At 53.1% G+C, this 13028-nt stretch overlaps 16 non-coding genes across 16 annotated transcripts; all 16 read right to left on the reverse strand.

Moving 5' to 3' along the window:
• Positions 1–527: 527 nt before the first annotated feature.
• On the reverse strand, positions 528–691 carry LOC138601499 (U1 spliceosomal RNA). Its single transcript, XR_011309003.1, has one exon. It is a non-coding gene; the product is annotated as a U1 spliceosomal RNA (small nuclear RNA).
• A 658-nt stretch (positions 692–1349) lies between these two features.
• Positions 1350–1513, reverse strand: LOC138601291 (U1 spliceosomal RNA). The gene has a single exon (XR_011308807.1). It is a non-coding gene; the product is annotated as a U1 spliceosomal RNA (small nuclear RNA).
• Positions 1514–2171: 658 nt separating this feature from the next.
• LOC138601500 (U1 spliceosomal RNA) lies at positions 2172–2335 on the reverse strand. The gene has a single exon (XR_011309004.1). It is a non-coding gene; the product is annotated as a U1 spliceosomal RNA (small nuclear RNA).
• A 658-nt stretch (positions 2336–2993) lies between these two features.
• LOC138601503 (U1 spliceosomal RNA) lies at positions 2994–3157 on the reverse strand. Its single transcript, XR_011309006.1, has one exon. It is a non-coding gene; the product is annotated as a U1 spliceosomal RNA (small nuclear RNA).
• A 658-nt stretch (positions 3158–3815) lies between these two features.
• LOC138601504 (U1 spliceosomal RNA) lies at positions 3816–3979 on the reverse strand. Its single transcript, XR_011309007.1, has one exon. It is a non-coding gene; the product is annotated as a U1 spliceosomal RNA (small nuclear RNA).
• Positions 3980–4637: 658 nt separating this feature from the next.
• On the reverse strand, positions 4638–4801 carry LOC138601505 (U1 spliceosomal RNA). Its single transcript, XR_011309008.1, has one exon. It is a non-coding gene; the product is annotated as a U1 spliceosomal RNA (small nuclear RNA).
• A 658-nt stretch (positions 4802–5459) lies between these two features.
• On the reverse strand, positions 5460–5623 carry LOC138601506 (U1 spliceosomal RNA). Its single transcript, XR_011309009.1, has one exon. It is a non-coding gene; the product is annotated as a U1 spliceosomal RNA (small nuclear RNA).
• A 658-nt stretch (positions 5624–6281) lies between these two features.
• Positions 6282–6445, reverse strand: LOC138601507 (U1 spliceosomal RNA). The gene has a single exon (XR_011309010.1). It is a non-coding gene; the product is annotated as a U1 spliceosomal RNA (small nuclear RNA).
• A 658-nt stretch (positions 6446–7103) lies between these two features.
• Positions 7104–7267, reverse strand: LOC138601509 (U1 spliceosomal RNA). The gene has a single exon (XR_011309012.1). It is a non-coding gene; the product is annotated as a U1 spliceosomal RNA (small nuclear RNA).
• Positions 7268–7925: 658 nt separating this feature from the next.
• LOC138601292 (U1 spliceosomal RNA) lies at positions 7926–8089 on the reverse strand. The gene has a single exon (XR_011308808.1). It is a non-coding gene; the product is annotated as a U1 spliceosomal RNA (small nuclear RNA).
• Positions 8090–8747: 658 nt separating this feature from the next.
• On the reverse strand, positions 8748–8911 carry LOC138601510 (U1 spliceosomal RNA). Its single transcript, XR_011309013.1, has one exon. It is a non-coding gene; the product is annotated as a U1 spliceosomal RNA (small nuclear RNA).
• Positions 8912–9569: 658 nt separating this feature from the next.
• On the reverse strand, positions 9570–9733 carry LOC138601511 (U1 spliceosomal RNA). The gene has a single exon (XR_011309014.1). It is a non-coding gene; the product is annotated as a U1 spliceosomal RNA (small nuclear RNA).
• Positions 9734–10391: 658 nt separating this feature from the next.
• LOC138601512 (U1 spliceosomal RNA) lies at positions 10392–10555 on the reverse strand. Its single transcript, XR_011309015.1, has one exon. It is a non-coding gene; the product is annotated as a U1 spliceosomal RNA (small nuclear RNA).
• A 658-nt stretch (positions 10556–11213) lies between these two features.
• Positions 11214–11377, reverse strand: LOC138601293 (U1 spliceosomal RNA). Its single transcript, XR_011308809.1, has one exon. It is a non-coding gene; the product is annotated as a U1 spliceosomal RNA (small nuclear RNA).
• Positions 11378–12035: 658 nt separating this feature from the next.
• Positions 12036–12199, reverse strand: LOC138601513 (U1 spliceosomal RNA). Its single transcript, XR_011309016.1, has one exon. It is a non-coding gene; the product is annotated as a U1 spliceosomal RNA (small nuclear RNA).
• A 658-nt stretch (positions 12200–12857) lies between these two features.
• On the reverse strand, positions 12858–13021 carry LOC138601515 (U1 spliceosomal RNA). The gene has a single exon (XR_011309018.1). It is a non-coding gene; the product is annotated as a U1 spliceosomal RNA (small nuclear RNA).
• Between the last annotated feature and the right edge of the window lie 7 nt (positions 13022–13028).

Genomic DNA, 13028 nt, shown 5'->3' on the forward strand with positions numbered 1-13028 from the left:
AAAAGTTCAAAACACTGCTGCAATTTGACCAGGGTGTGCGGCACACACGCTCTGTCCCTTTGTTTCCTTCTCCCAGCATTAATTGCTCTAGCAAAAAAGAGATTAAAAAAAGACACAACACAACTCGGAATAGCTACTCGGCAAGCCGTTTCTGTCTCTGAGAAAGCAAACACCGTCCAGCAACCGCGCACAAGCCTAAAACCTAAGCATGCCAGCGAGGGAAGAATGTCCAGAGCACATTTCTTCCACAAAGACAGAACAATCTCGGAGAGGAGGACACGCAATTCATTCTGTCCCCTCCAAAGGGCCGCACCCACTTCTTGCTGCCATCGCGACCGCGGCTTCACAGCGTACATCAGACATCTCTGCACAGCAAGGCTGCCACTTTCTGGACTAACCGCAAAAGTAACCCGAGGCCTCTAAATGAACACGCCCACAAACACGCTGACTCACCAGTCGGGAAAACGCGCAGCACAGGCACAGCCGAGGAGGACTCCTTTTTTTTCTCTTTCCTTCAACACAACGATCAGGGGAGAGCGCGAACGCAGTCCCCCACTACCACAAATTATGCAGTCGAGATTCCCACATTTGGGGAATTCGCAGCGGTCAGCACAGCCGCAGTGCAATGGCTGAGCCTCGCCCTGGGTGAACCACCTTCTTGATCATGGTATCTCCCCTGCCAGGTAAGTATGAGTTGGAAGCGTCAGAGACAGGGGACTCACTCCCAGACACGGCCCCCTGGCTGACGGTGCCCAGCACGCATAATCCCCGAGTTGGGGGCCTTTAGCATTAGCTCACCTTCACCTGCTACCAAAGTTGCTGAAAAGTTCAAAACACTGCTGCAATTTGACCAGGGTGTGCGGCACACACGCTCTGTCCCTTTGTTTCCTTCTCCCAGCATTAATTGCTCTAGCAAAAAAGAGATTAAAAAAAGACACAACACAACTCGGAATAGCTACTCGGCAAGCCGTTTCTGTCTCTGAGAAAGCAAACACCGTCCAGCAACCGCGCACAAGCCTAAAACCTAAGCATGCCAGCGAGGGAAGAATGTCCAGAGCACATTTCTTCCACAAAGACAGAACAATCTCGGAGAGGAGGACACGCAATTCATTCTGTCCCCTCCAAAGGGCCGCACCCACTTCTTGCTGCCATCGCGACCGCGGCTTCACAGCGTACATCAGACATCTCTGCACAGCAAGGCTGCCACTTTCTGGACTAACCGCAAAAGTAACCCGAGGCCTCTAAATGAACACGCCCACAAACACGCTGACTCACCAGTCGGGAAAACGCGCAGCACAGGCACAGCCGAGGAGGACTCCTTTTTTTTCTCTTTCCTTCAACACAACGATCAGGGGAGAGCGCGAACGCAGTCCCCCACTACCACAAATTATGCAGTCGAGATTCCCACATTTGGGGAATTCGCAGCGGTCAGCACAGCCGCAGTGCAATGGCTGAGCCTCGCCCTGGGTGAACCACCTTCTTGATCGTGGTATCTCCCCTGCCAGGTAAGTATGAGTTGGAAGCGTCAGAGACAGGGGACTCACTCCCAGACACGGCCCCCTGGCTGACGGTGCCCAGCACGCATAATCCCCGAGTTGGGGGCCTTTAGCATTAGCTCACCTTCACCTGCTACCAAAGTTGCTGAAAAGTTCAAAACACTGCTGCAATTTGACCAGGGTGTGCAGCACACACGCTCTGTCCCTTTGTTTCCTTCTCCCAGCATTAATTGCTCTAGCAAAAAAGAGATTAAAAAAAGACACAACACAACTCGGAATAGCTACTCGGCAAGCCGTTTCTGTCTCTGAGAAAGCAAACACCGTCCAGCAACCGCGCACAAGCCTAAAACCTAAGCATGCCAGCGAGGGAAGAATGTCCAGAGCACATTTCTTCCACAAAGACAGAACAATCTCGGAGAGGAGGACACGCAATTCATTCTGTCCCCTCCAAAGGGCCGCACCCACTTCTTGCTGCCATCGCGACCGCGGCTTCACAGCGTACATCAGACATCTCTGCACAGCAAGGCTGCCACTTTCTGGACTAACTGCAAAAGTAACCCGAGGCCTCTAAATGAACACGCCCACAAACACGCTGACTCACCAGTCGGGAAAACGCGCAGCACAGGCACAGCCGAGGAGGACTCCTTTTTTTTCTCTTTCCTTCAACACAACGATCAGGGGAGAGCGCGAACGCAGTCCCCCACTACCACAAATTATGCAGTCGAGATTCCCACATTTGGGGAATTCGCAGCGGTCAGCACAGCCGCAGTGCAATGGCTGAGCCTCGCCCTGGGTGAACCACCTTCTTGATCATGGTATCTCCCCTGCCAGGTAAGTATGAGTTGGAAGCGTCAGAGACAGGGGACTCACTCCCAGACACGGCCCCCTGGCTGACGGTGCCCAGCACGCATAATCCCCGAGTTGGGGGCCTTTAGCATTAGCTCACCTTCACCTGCTACCAAAGTTGCTGAAAAGTTCAAAACACTGCTGCAATTTGACCAGGGTGTGCGGCACACACGCTCTGTCCCTTTGTTTCCTTCTCCCAGCATTAATTGCTCTAGCAAAAAAGAGATTAAAAAAAGACACAACACAACTCGGAATAGCTACTCGGCAAGCCGTTTCTGTCTCTGAGAAAGCAAACACCGTCCAGCAACCGCGCACAAGCCTAAAACCTAAGCATGCCAGCGAGGGAAGAATGTCCAGAGCACATTTCTTCCACAAAGACAGAACAATCTCGGAGAGGAGGACACGCAATTCATTCTGTCCCCTCCAAAGGGCCGCACCCACTTCTTGCTGCCATCGCGACCGCGGCTTCACAGCGTACATCAGACATCTCTGCACAGCAAGGCTGCCACTTTCTGGACTAACCGCAAAAGTAACCCGAGGCCTCTAAATGAACACGCCCACAAACACGCTGACTCACCAGTCGGGAAAACGCGCAGCACAGGCACAGCCGAGGAGGACTCCTTTTTTTTCTCTTTCCTTCAACACAACGATCAGGGGAGAGCGCGAACGCAGTCCCCCACTACCACAAATTATGCAGTCGAGATTCCCACATTTGGGGAATTCGCAGCGGTCAGCACAGCCGCAGTGCAATGGCTGAGCCTCGCCCTGGGTGAACCACCTTCTTGATCATGGTATCTCCCCTGCCAGGTAAGTATGAGTTGGAAGCGTCAGAGACAGGGGACTCACTCCCAGACACGGCCCCCTGGCTGACGGTGCCCAGCACGCATAATCCCCGAGTTGGGGGCCTTTAGCATTAGCTCACCTTCACCTGCTACCAAAGTTGCTGAAAAGTTCAAAACACTGCTGCAATTTGACCAGGGTGTGCGGCACACACGCTCTGTCCCTTTGTTTCCTTCTCCCAGCATTAATTGCTCTAGCAAAAAAGAGATTAAAAAAAGACACAACACAACTCGGAATAGCTACTCGGCAAGCCGTTTCTGTCTCTGAGAAAGCAAACACCGTCCAGCAACCGCGCACAAGCCTAAAACCTAAGCATGCCAGCGAGGGAAGAATGTCCAGAGCACATTTCTTCCACAAAGACAGAACAATCTCGGAGAGGAGGACACGCAATTCATTCTGTCCCCTCCAAAGGGCCGCACCCACTTCTTGCTGCCATCGCGACCGCGGCTTCACAGCGTACATCAGACATCTCTGCACAGCAAGGCTGCCACTTTCTGGACTAACCGCAAAAGTAACCCGAGGCCTCTAAATGAACACGCCCACAAACACGCTGACTCACCAGTCGGGAAAACGCGCAGCACAGGCACAGCCGAGGAGGACTCCTTTTTTTTCTCTTTCCTTCAACACAACGATCAGGGGAGAGCGCGAACGCAGTCCCCCACTACCACAAATTATGCAGTCGAGATTCCCACATTTGGGGAATTCGCAGCGGTCAGCACAGCCGCAGTGCAATGGCTGAGCCTCGCCCTGGGTGAACCACCTTCTTGATCATGGTATCTCCCCTGCCAGGTAAGTATGAGTTGGAAGCGTCAGAGACAGGGGACTCACTCCCAGACACGGCCCCCTGGCTGACGGTGCCCAGCACGCATAATCCCCGAGTTGGGGGCCTTTAGCATTAGCTCACCTTCACCTGCTACCAAAGTTGCTGAAAAGTTCAAAACACTGCTGCAATTTGACCAGGGTGTGCGGCACACACGCTCTGTCCCTTTGTTTCCTTCTCCCAGCATTAATTGCTCTAGCAAAAAAGAGATTAAAAAAAGACACAACACAACTCGGAATAGCTACTCGGCAAGCCGTTTCTGTCTCTGAGAAAGCAAACACCGTCCAGCAACCGCGCACAAGCCTAAAACCTAAGCATGCCAGCGAGGGAAGAATGTCCAGAGCACATTTCTTCCACAAAGACAGAACAATCTCGGAGAGGAGGACACGCAATTCATTCTGTCCCCTCCAAAGGGCCGCACCCACTTCTTGCTGCCATCGCGACCGCGGCTTCACAGCGTACATCAGACATCTCTGCACAGCAAGGCTGCCACTTTCTGGACTAACCGCAAAAGTAACCCGAGGCCTCTAAATGAACACGCCCACAAACACGCTGACTCACCAGTCGGGAAAACGCGCAGCACAGGCACAGCCGAGGAGGACTCCTTTTTTTTCTCTTTCCTTCAACACAACGATCAGGGGAGAGCGCGAACGCAGTCCCCCACTACCACAAATTATGCAGTCGAGATTCCCACATTTGGGGAATTCGCAGCGGTCAGCACAGCCGCAGTGCAATGGCTGAGCCTCGCCCTGGGTGAACCACCTTCTTGATCATGGTATCTCCCCTGCCAGGTAAGTATGAGTTGGAAGCGTCAGAGACAGGGGACTCACTCCCAGACACGGCCCCCTGGCTGACGGTGCCCAGCACGCATAATCCCCGAGTTGGGGGCCTTTAGCATTAGCTCACCTTCACCTGCTACCAAAGTTGCTGAAAAGTTCAAAACACTGCTGCAATTTGACCAGGGTGTGCGGCACACACGCTCTGTCCCTTTGTTTCCTTCTCCCAGCATTAATTGCTCTAGCAAAAAAGAGATTAAAAAAAGACACAACACAACTCGGAATAGCTACTCGGCAAGCCGTTTCTGTCTCTGAGAAAGCAAACACCGTCCAGCAACCGCGCACAAGCCTAAAACCTAAGCATGCCAGCGAGGGAAGAATGTCCAGAGCACATTTCTTCCACAAAGACAGAACAATCTCGGAGAGGAGGACACGCAATTCATTCTGTCCCCTCCAAAGGGCCGCACCCACTTCTTGCTGCCATCGCGACCGCGGCTTCACAGCGTACATCAGACATCTCTGCACAGCAAGGCTGCCACTTTCTGGACTAACTGCAAAAGTAACCCGAGGCCTCTAAATGAACACGCCCACAAACACGCTGACTCACCAGTCGGGAAAACGCGCAGCACAGGCACAGCCGAGGAGGACTCCTTTTTTTTCTCTTTCCTTCAACACAACGATCAGGGGAGAGCGCGAACGCAGTCCCCCACTACCACAAATTATGCAGTCGAGATTCCCACATTTGGGGAATTCGCAGCGGTCAGCACAGCCGCAGTGCAATGGCTGAGCCTCGCCCTGGGTGAACCACCTTCTTGATCATGGTATCTCCCCTGCCAGGTAAGTATGAGTTGGAAGCGTCAGAGACAGGGGACTCACTCCCAGACACGGCCCCCTGGCTGACGGTGCCCAGCACGCATAATCCCCGAGTTGGGGGCCTTTAGCATTAGCTCACCTTCACCTGCTACCAAAGTTGCTGAAAAGTTCAAAACACTGCTGCAATTTGACCAGGGTGTGCGGCACACACGCTCTGTCCCTTTGTTTCCTTCTCCCAGCATTAATTGCTCTAGCAAAAAAGAGATTAAAAAAAGACACAACACAACTCGGAATAGCTACTCGGCAAGCCGTTTCTGTCTCTGAGAAAGCAAACACCGTCCAGCAACCGCGCACAAGCCTAAAACCTAAGCATGCCAGCGAGGGAAGAATGTCCAGAGCACATTTCTTCCACAAAGACAGAACAATCTCGGAGAGGAGGACACGCAATTCATTCTGTCCCCTCCAAAGGGCCGCACCCACTTCTTGCTGCCATCGCGACCGCGGCTTCACAGCGTACATCAGACATCTCTGCACAGCAAGGCTGCCACTTTCTGGACTAACCGCAAAAGTAACCCGAGGCCTCTAAATGAACACGCCCACAAACACGCTGACTCACCAGTCGGGAAAACGCGCAGCACAGGCACAGCCGAGGAGGACTCCTTTTTTTTCTCTTTCCTTCAACACAACGATCAGGGGAGAGCGCGAACGCAGTCCCCCACTACCACAAATTATGCAGTCGAGATTCCCACATTTGGGGAATTCGCAGCGGTCAGCACAGCCGCAGTGCAATGGCTGAGCCTCGCCCTGGGTGAACCACCTTCTTGATCATGGTATCTCCCCTGCCAGGTAAGTATGAGTTGGAAGCGTCAGAGACAGGGGACTCACTCCCAGACACGGCCCCCTGGCTGACGGTGCCCAGCACGCATAATCCCCGAGTTGGGGGCCTTTAACATTAGCTCACCTTCACCTGCTACCAAAGTTGCTGAAAAGTTCAAAACACTGCTGCAATTTGACCAGGGTGTGCGGCACACACGCTCTGTCCCTTTGTTTCCTTCTCCCAGCATTAATTGCTCTAGCAAAAAAGAGATTAAAAAAAGACACAACACAACTCGGAATAGCTACTCGGCAAGCCGTTTCTGTCTCTGAGAAAGCAAACACCGTCCAGCAACCGCGCACAAGCCTAAAACCTAAGCATGCCAGCGAGGGAAGAATGTCCAGAGCACATTTCTTCCACAAAGACAGAACAATCTCGGAGAGGAGGACACGCAATTCATTCTGTCCCCTCCAAAGGGCCGCACCCACTTCTTGCTGCCATCGCGACCGCGGCTTCACAGCGTACATCAGACATCTCTGCACAGCAAGGCTGCCACTTTCTGGACTAACCGCAAAAGTAACCCGAGGCCTCTAAATGAACACGCCCACAAACACGCTGACTCACCAGTCGGGAAAACGCGCAGCACAGGCACAGCCGAGGAGGACTCCTTTTTTTTCTCTTTCCTTCAACACAACGATCAGGGGAGAGCGCGAACGCAGTCCCCCACTACCACAAATTATGCAGTCGAGATTCCCACATTTGGGGAATTCGCAGCGGTCAGCACAGCCGCAGTGCAATGGCTGAGCCTCGCCCTGGGTGAACCACCTTCTTGATCATGGTATCTCCCCTGCCAGGTAAGTATGAGTTGGAAGCGTCAGAGACAGGGGACTCACTCCCAGACACGGCCCCCTGGCTGACGGTGCCCAGCACGCATAATCCCCGAGTTGGGGGCCTTTAGCATTAGCTCACCTTCACCTGCTACCAAAGTTGCTGAAAAGTTCAAAACACTGCTGCAATTTGACCAGGGTGTGCGGCACACACGCTCTGTCCCTTTGTTTCCTTCTCCCAGCATTAATTGCTCTAGCAAAAAAGAGATTAAAAAAAGACACAACACAACTCGGAATAGCTACTCGGCAAGCCGTTTCTGTCTCTGAGAAAGCAAACACCGTCCAGCAACCGCGCACAAGCCTAAAACCTAAGCATGCCAGCAAGGGAAGAATGTCCAGAGCACATTTCTTCCACAAAGACAGAACAATCTCGGAGAGGAGGACACGCAATTCATTCTGTCCCCTCCAAAGGGCCGCACCCACTTCTTGCTGCCATCGCGACCGCGGCTTCACAGCGTACATCAGACATCTCTGCACAGCAAGGCTGCCACTTTCTGGACTAACCGCAAAAGTAACCCGAGGCCTCTAAATGAACACGCCCACAAACACGCTGACTCACCAGTCGGGAAAACGCGCAGCACAGGCACAGCCGAGGAGGACTCCTTTTTTTTCTCTTTCCTTCAACACAACGATCAGGGGAGAGCGCGAACGCAGTCCCCCACTACCACAAATTATGCAGTCGAGATTCCCACATTTGGGGAATTCGCAGCGGTCAGCACAGCCGCAGTGCAATGGCTGAGCCTCGCCCTGGGTGAACCACCTTCTTGATCGTGGTATCTCCCCTGCCAGGTAAGTATGAGTTGGAAGCGTCAGAGACAGGGGACTCACTCCCAGACACGACCCCCTGGCTGACGGTGCCCAGCACGCATAATCCCCGAGTTGGGGGCCTTTAGCATTAGCTCACCTTCACCTGCTACCAAAGTTGCTGAAAAGTTCAAAACACTGCTGCAATTTGACCAGGGTGTGCGGCACACACGCTCTGTCCCTTTGTTTCCTTCTCCCAGCATTAATTGCTCTAGCAAAAAAGAGATTAAAAAAAGACACAACACAACTCGGAATAGCTACTCGGCAAGCCGTTTCTGTCTCTGAGAAAGCAAACACCGTCCAGCAACCGCGCACAAGCCTAAAACCTAAGCATGCCAGCGAGGGAAGAATGTCCAGAGCACATTTCTTCCACAAAGACAGAACAATCTCGGAGAGGAGGACACGCAATTCATTCTGTCCCCTCCAAAGGGCCGCACCCACTTCTTGCTGCCATCGCGACCGCGGCTTCACAGCGTACATCAGACATCTCTGCACAGCAAGGCTGCCACTTTCTGGACTAACCGCAAAAGTAACCCGAGGCCTCTAAATGAACACGCCCACAAACACGCTGACTCACCAGTCGGGAAAACGCGCAGCACAGGCACAGCCGAGGAGGACTCCTTTTTTTTCTCTTTCCTTCAACACAACGATCAGGGGAGAGCGCGAACGCAGTCCCCCACTACCACAAATTATGCAGTCGAGATTCCCACATTTGGGGAATTCGCAGCGGTCAGCACAGCCGCAGTGCAATGGCTGAGCCTCGCCCTGGGTGAACCACCTTCTTGATCATGGTATCTCCCCTGCCAGGTAAGTATGAGTTGGAAGCGTCAGAGACAGGGGACTCACTCCCAGACACGGCCCCCTGGCTGACGGTGCCCAGCACGCATAATCCCCGAGTTGGGGGCCTTTAGCATTAGCTCACCTTCACCTGCTACCAAAGTTGCTGAAAAGTTCAAAACACTGCTGCAATTTGACCAGGGTGTGCGGCACACACGCTCTGTCCCTTTGTTTCCTTCTCCCAGCATTAATTGCTCTAGCAAAAAAGAGATTAAAAAAAGACACAACACAACTCGGAATAGCTACTCGGCAAGCCGTTTCTGTCTCTGAGAAAGCAAACACCGTCCAGCAACCGCGCACAAGCCTAAAACCTAAGCATGCCAGCGAGGGAAGAATGTCCAGAGCACATTTCTTCCACAAAGACAGAACAATCTCGGAGAGGAGGACACGCAATTCATTCTGTCCCCTCCAAAGGGCCGCACCCACTTCTTGCTGCCATCGCGACCGCGGCTTCACAGCGTACATCAGACATCTCTGCACAGCAAGGCTGCCACTTTCTGGACTAACCGCAAAAGTAACCCGAGGCCTCTAAATGAACACGCCCACAAACACGCTGACTCACCAGTCGGGAAAACGCGCAGCACAGGCACAGCCGAGGAGGACTCCTTTTTTTTCTCTTTCCTTCAACACAACGATCAGGGGAGAGCGCGAACGCAGTCCCCCACTACCACAAATTATGCAGTCGAGATTCCCACATTTGGGGAATTCGCAGCGGTCAGCACAGCCGCAGTGCAATGGCTGAGCCTCGCCCTGGGTGAACCACCTTCTTGATCATGGTATCTCCCCTGCCAGGTAAGTATGAGTTGGAAGCGTCAGAGACAGGGGACTCACTCCCAGACACGGCCCCCTGGCTGACGGTGCCCAGCACGCATAATCCCCGAGTTGGGGGCCTTTAGCATTAGCTCACCTTCACCTGCTACCAAAGTTGCTGAAAAGTTCAAAACACTGCTGCAATTTGACCAGGGTGTGCGGCACACACGCTCTGTCCCTTTGTTTCCTTCTCCCAGCATTAATTGCTCTAGCAAAAAAGAGATTAAAAAAAGACACAACACAACTCGGAATAGCTACTCGGCAAGCCGTTTCTGTCTCTGAGAAAGCAAACACCGTCCAGCAACCGCGCACAAGCCTAAAACCTAAGCATGCCAGCGAGGGAAGAATGTCCAGAGCACATTTCTTCCACAAAGACAGAACAATCTCGGAGAGGAGGACACGCAATTCATTCTGTCCCCTCCAAAGGGCCGCACCCACTTCTTGCTGCCATCGCGACCGCGGCTTCACAGCGTACATCAGACATCTCTGCACAGCAAGGCTGCCACTTTCTGGACTAACCGCAAAAGTAACCCGAGGCCTCTAAATGAACACGCCCACAAACACGCTGACTCACCAGTCGGGAAAACGCGCAGCACAGGCACAGCCGAGGAGGACTCCTTTTTTTTCTCTTTCCTTCAACACAACGATCAGGGGAGAGCGCGAACGCAGTCCCCCACTACCACAAATTATGCAGTCGAGATTCCCACATTTGGGGAATTCGCAGCGGTCAGCACAGCCGCAGTGCAATGGCTGAGCCTCGCCCTGGGTGAACCACCTTCTTGATCATGGTATCTCCCCTGCCAGGTAAGTATGAGTTGGAAGCGTCAGAGACAGGGGACTCACTCCCAGACACGGCCCCCTGGCTGACGGTGCCCAGCACGCATAATCCCCGAGTTGGGGGCCTTTAGCATTAGCTCACCTTCACCTGCTACCAAAGTTGCTGAAAAGTTCAAAACACTGCTGCAATTTGACCAGGGTGTGCGGCACACACGCTCTGTCCCTTTGTTTCCTTCTCCCAGCATTAATTGCTCTAGCAAAAAAGAGATTAAAAAAAGACACAACACAACTCGGAATAGCTACTCGGCAAGCCGTTTCTGTCTCTGAGAAAGCAAACACCGTCCAGCAACCGCGCACAAGCCTAAAACCTAAGCATGCCAGCAAGGGAAGAATGTCCAGAGCACATTTCTTCCACAAAGACAGAACAATCTCGGAGAGGAGGACACGCAATTCATTCTGTCCCCTCCAAAGGGCCGCACCCACTTCTTGCTGCCATCGCGACCGCGGCTTCACAGCGTACATCAGACATCTCTGCACAGCAAGGCTGCCACTTTCTGGACTAACCGCAAAAGTAACCCGAGGCCTCTAAATGAACACGCCCACAAACACGCTGACTCACCAGTCGGGAAAACGCGCAGCACAGGCACAGCCGAGGAGGACTCCTTTTTTTTCTCTTTCCTTCAACACAACGATCAGGGGAGAGCGCGAACGCAGTCCCCCACTACCACAAATTATGCAGTCGAGATTCCCACATTTGGGGAATTCGCAGCGGTCAGCACAGCCGCAGTGCAATGGCTGAGCCTCGCCCTGGGTGAACCACCTTCTTGATCGTGGTATCTCCCCTGCCAGGTAAGTATGAGTTGGAAGCGTCAGAGACAGGGGACTCACTCCCAGACACGACCCCCTGGCTGACGGTGCCCAGCACGCATAATCCCCGAGTTGGGGGCCTTTAGCATTAGCTCACCTTCACCTGCTACCAAAGTTGCTGAAAAGTTCAAAACACTGCTGCAATTTGACCAGGGTGTGCGGCACACACGCTCTGTCCCTTTGTTTCCTTCTCCCAGCATTAATTGCTCTAGCAAAAAAGAGATTAAAAAAAGACACAACACAACTCGGAATAGCTACTCGGCAAGCCGTTTCTGTCTCTGAGAAAGCAAACACCGTCCAGCAACCGCGCACAAGCCTAAAACCTAAGCATGCCAGCGAGGGAAGAATGTCCAGAGCACATTTCTTCCACAAAGACAGAACAATCTCGGAGAGGAGGACACGCAATTCATTCTGTCCCCTCCAAAGGGCCGCACCCACTTCTTGCTGCCATCGCGACCGCGGCTTCACAGCGTACATCAGACATCTCTGCACAGCAAGGCTGCCACTTTCTGGACTAACCGCAAAAGTAACCCGAGGCCTCTAAATGAACACGCCCACAAACACGCTGACTCACCAGTCGGGAAAACGCGCAGCACAGGCACAGCCGAGGAGGACTCCTTTTTTTTCTCTTTCCTTCAACACAACGATCAGGGGAGAGCGCGAACGCAGTCCCCCACTACCACAAATTATGCAGTCGAGATTCCCACATTTGGGGAATTCGCAGCGGTCAGCACAGCCGCAGTGCAATGGCTGAGCCTCGCCCTGGGTGAACCACCTTCTTGATCATGGTATCTCCCCTGCCAGGTAAGTATGAGTTGGAAGCGTCAGAGACAGGGGACTCACTCCCAGACACGGCCCCCTGGCTGACGGTGCCCAGCACGCATAATCCCCGAGTTGGGGGCCTTTAGCATTAGCTCACCTTCACCTGCTACCAAAGTTGCTGAAAAGTTCAAAACACTGCTGCAATTTGACCAGGGTGTGCGGCACACACGCTCTGTCCCTTTGTTTCCTTCTCCCAGCATTAATTGCTCTAGCAAAAAAGAGATTAAAAAAAGACACAACACAACTCGGAATAGCTACTCGGCAAGCCGTTTCTGTCTCTGAGAAAGCAAACACCGTCCAGCAACCGCGCACAAGCCTAAAACCTAAGCATGCCAGCGAGGGAAGAATGTCCAGAGCACATTTCTTCCACAAAGACAGAACAATCTCGGAGAGGAGGACACGCAATTCATTCTGTCCCCTCCAAAGGGCCGCACCCACTTCTTGCTGCCATCGCGACCGCGGCTTCACAGCGTACATCAGACATCTCTGCACAGCAAGGCTGCCACTTTCTGGACTAACCGCAAAAGTAACCCGAGGCCTCTAAATGAACACGCCCACAAACACGCTGACTCACCAGTCGGGAAAACGCGCAGCACAGGCACAGCCGAGGAGGACTCCTTTTTTTTCTCTTTCCTTCAACACAACGATCAGGGGAGAGCGCGAACGCAGTCCCCCACTACCACAAATTATGCAGTCGAGATTCCCACATTTGGGGAATTCGCAGCGGTCAGCACAGCCGCAGTGCAATGGCTGAGCCTCGCCCTGGGTGAACCACCTTCTTGATCATGGTATCTCCCCTGCCAGGTAAGTATGAGTTGG

This window comes from Semicossyphus pulcher, unplaced genomic scaffold (genome assembly GCF_022749685.1).
Source record: "Semicossyphus pulcher isolate SPU_LCO1_2020_fin unplaced genomic scaffold, fSemPul1.0.p SCAF_21, whole genome shotgun sequence".
NCBI classification, from domain to species: domain Eukaryota; kingdom Metazoa; phylum Chordata; class Actinopteri; order Labriformes; family Labridae; genus Semicossyphus; species Semicossyphus pulcher.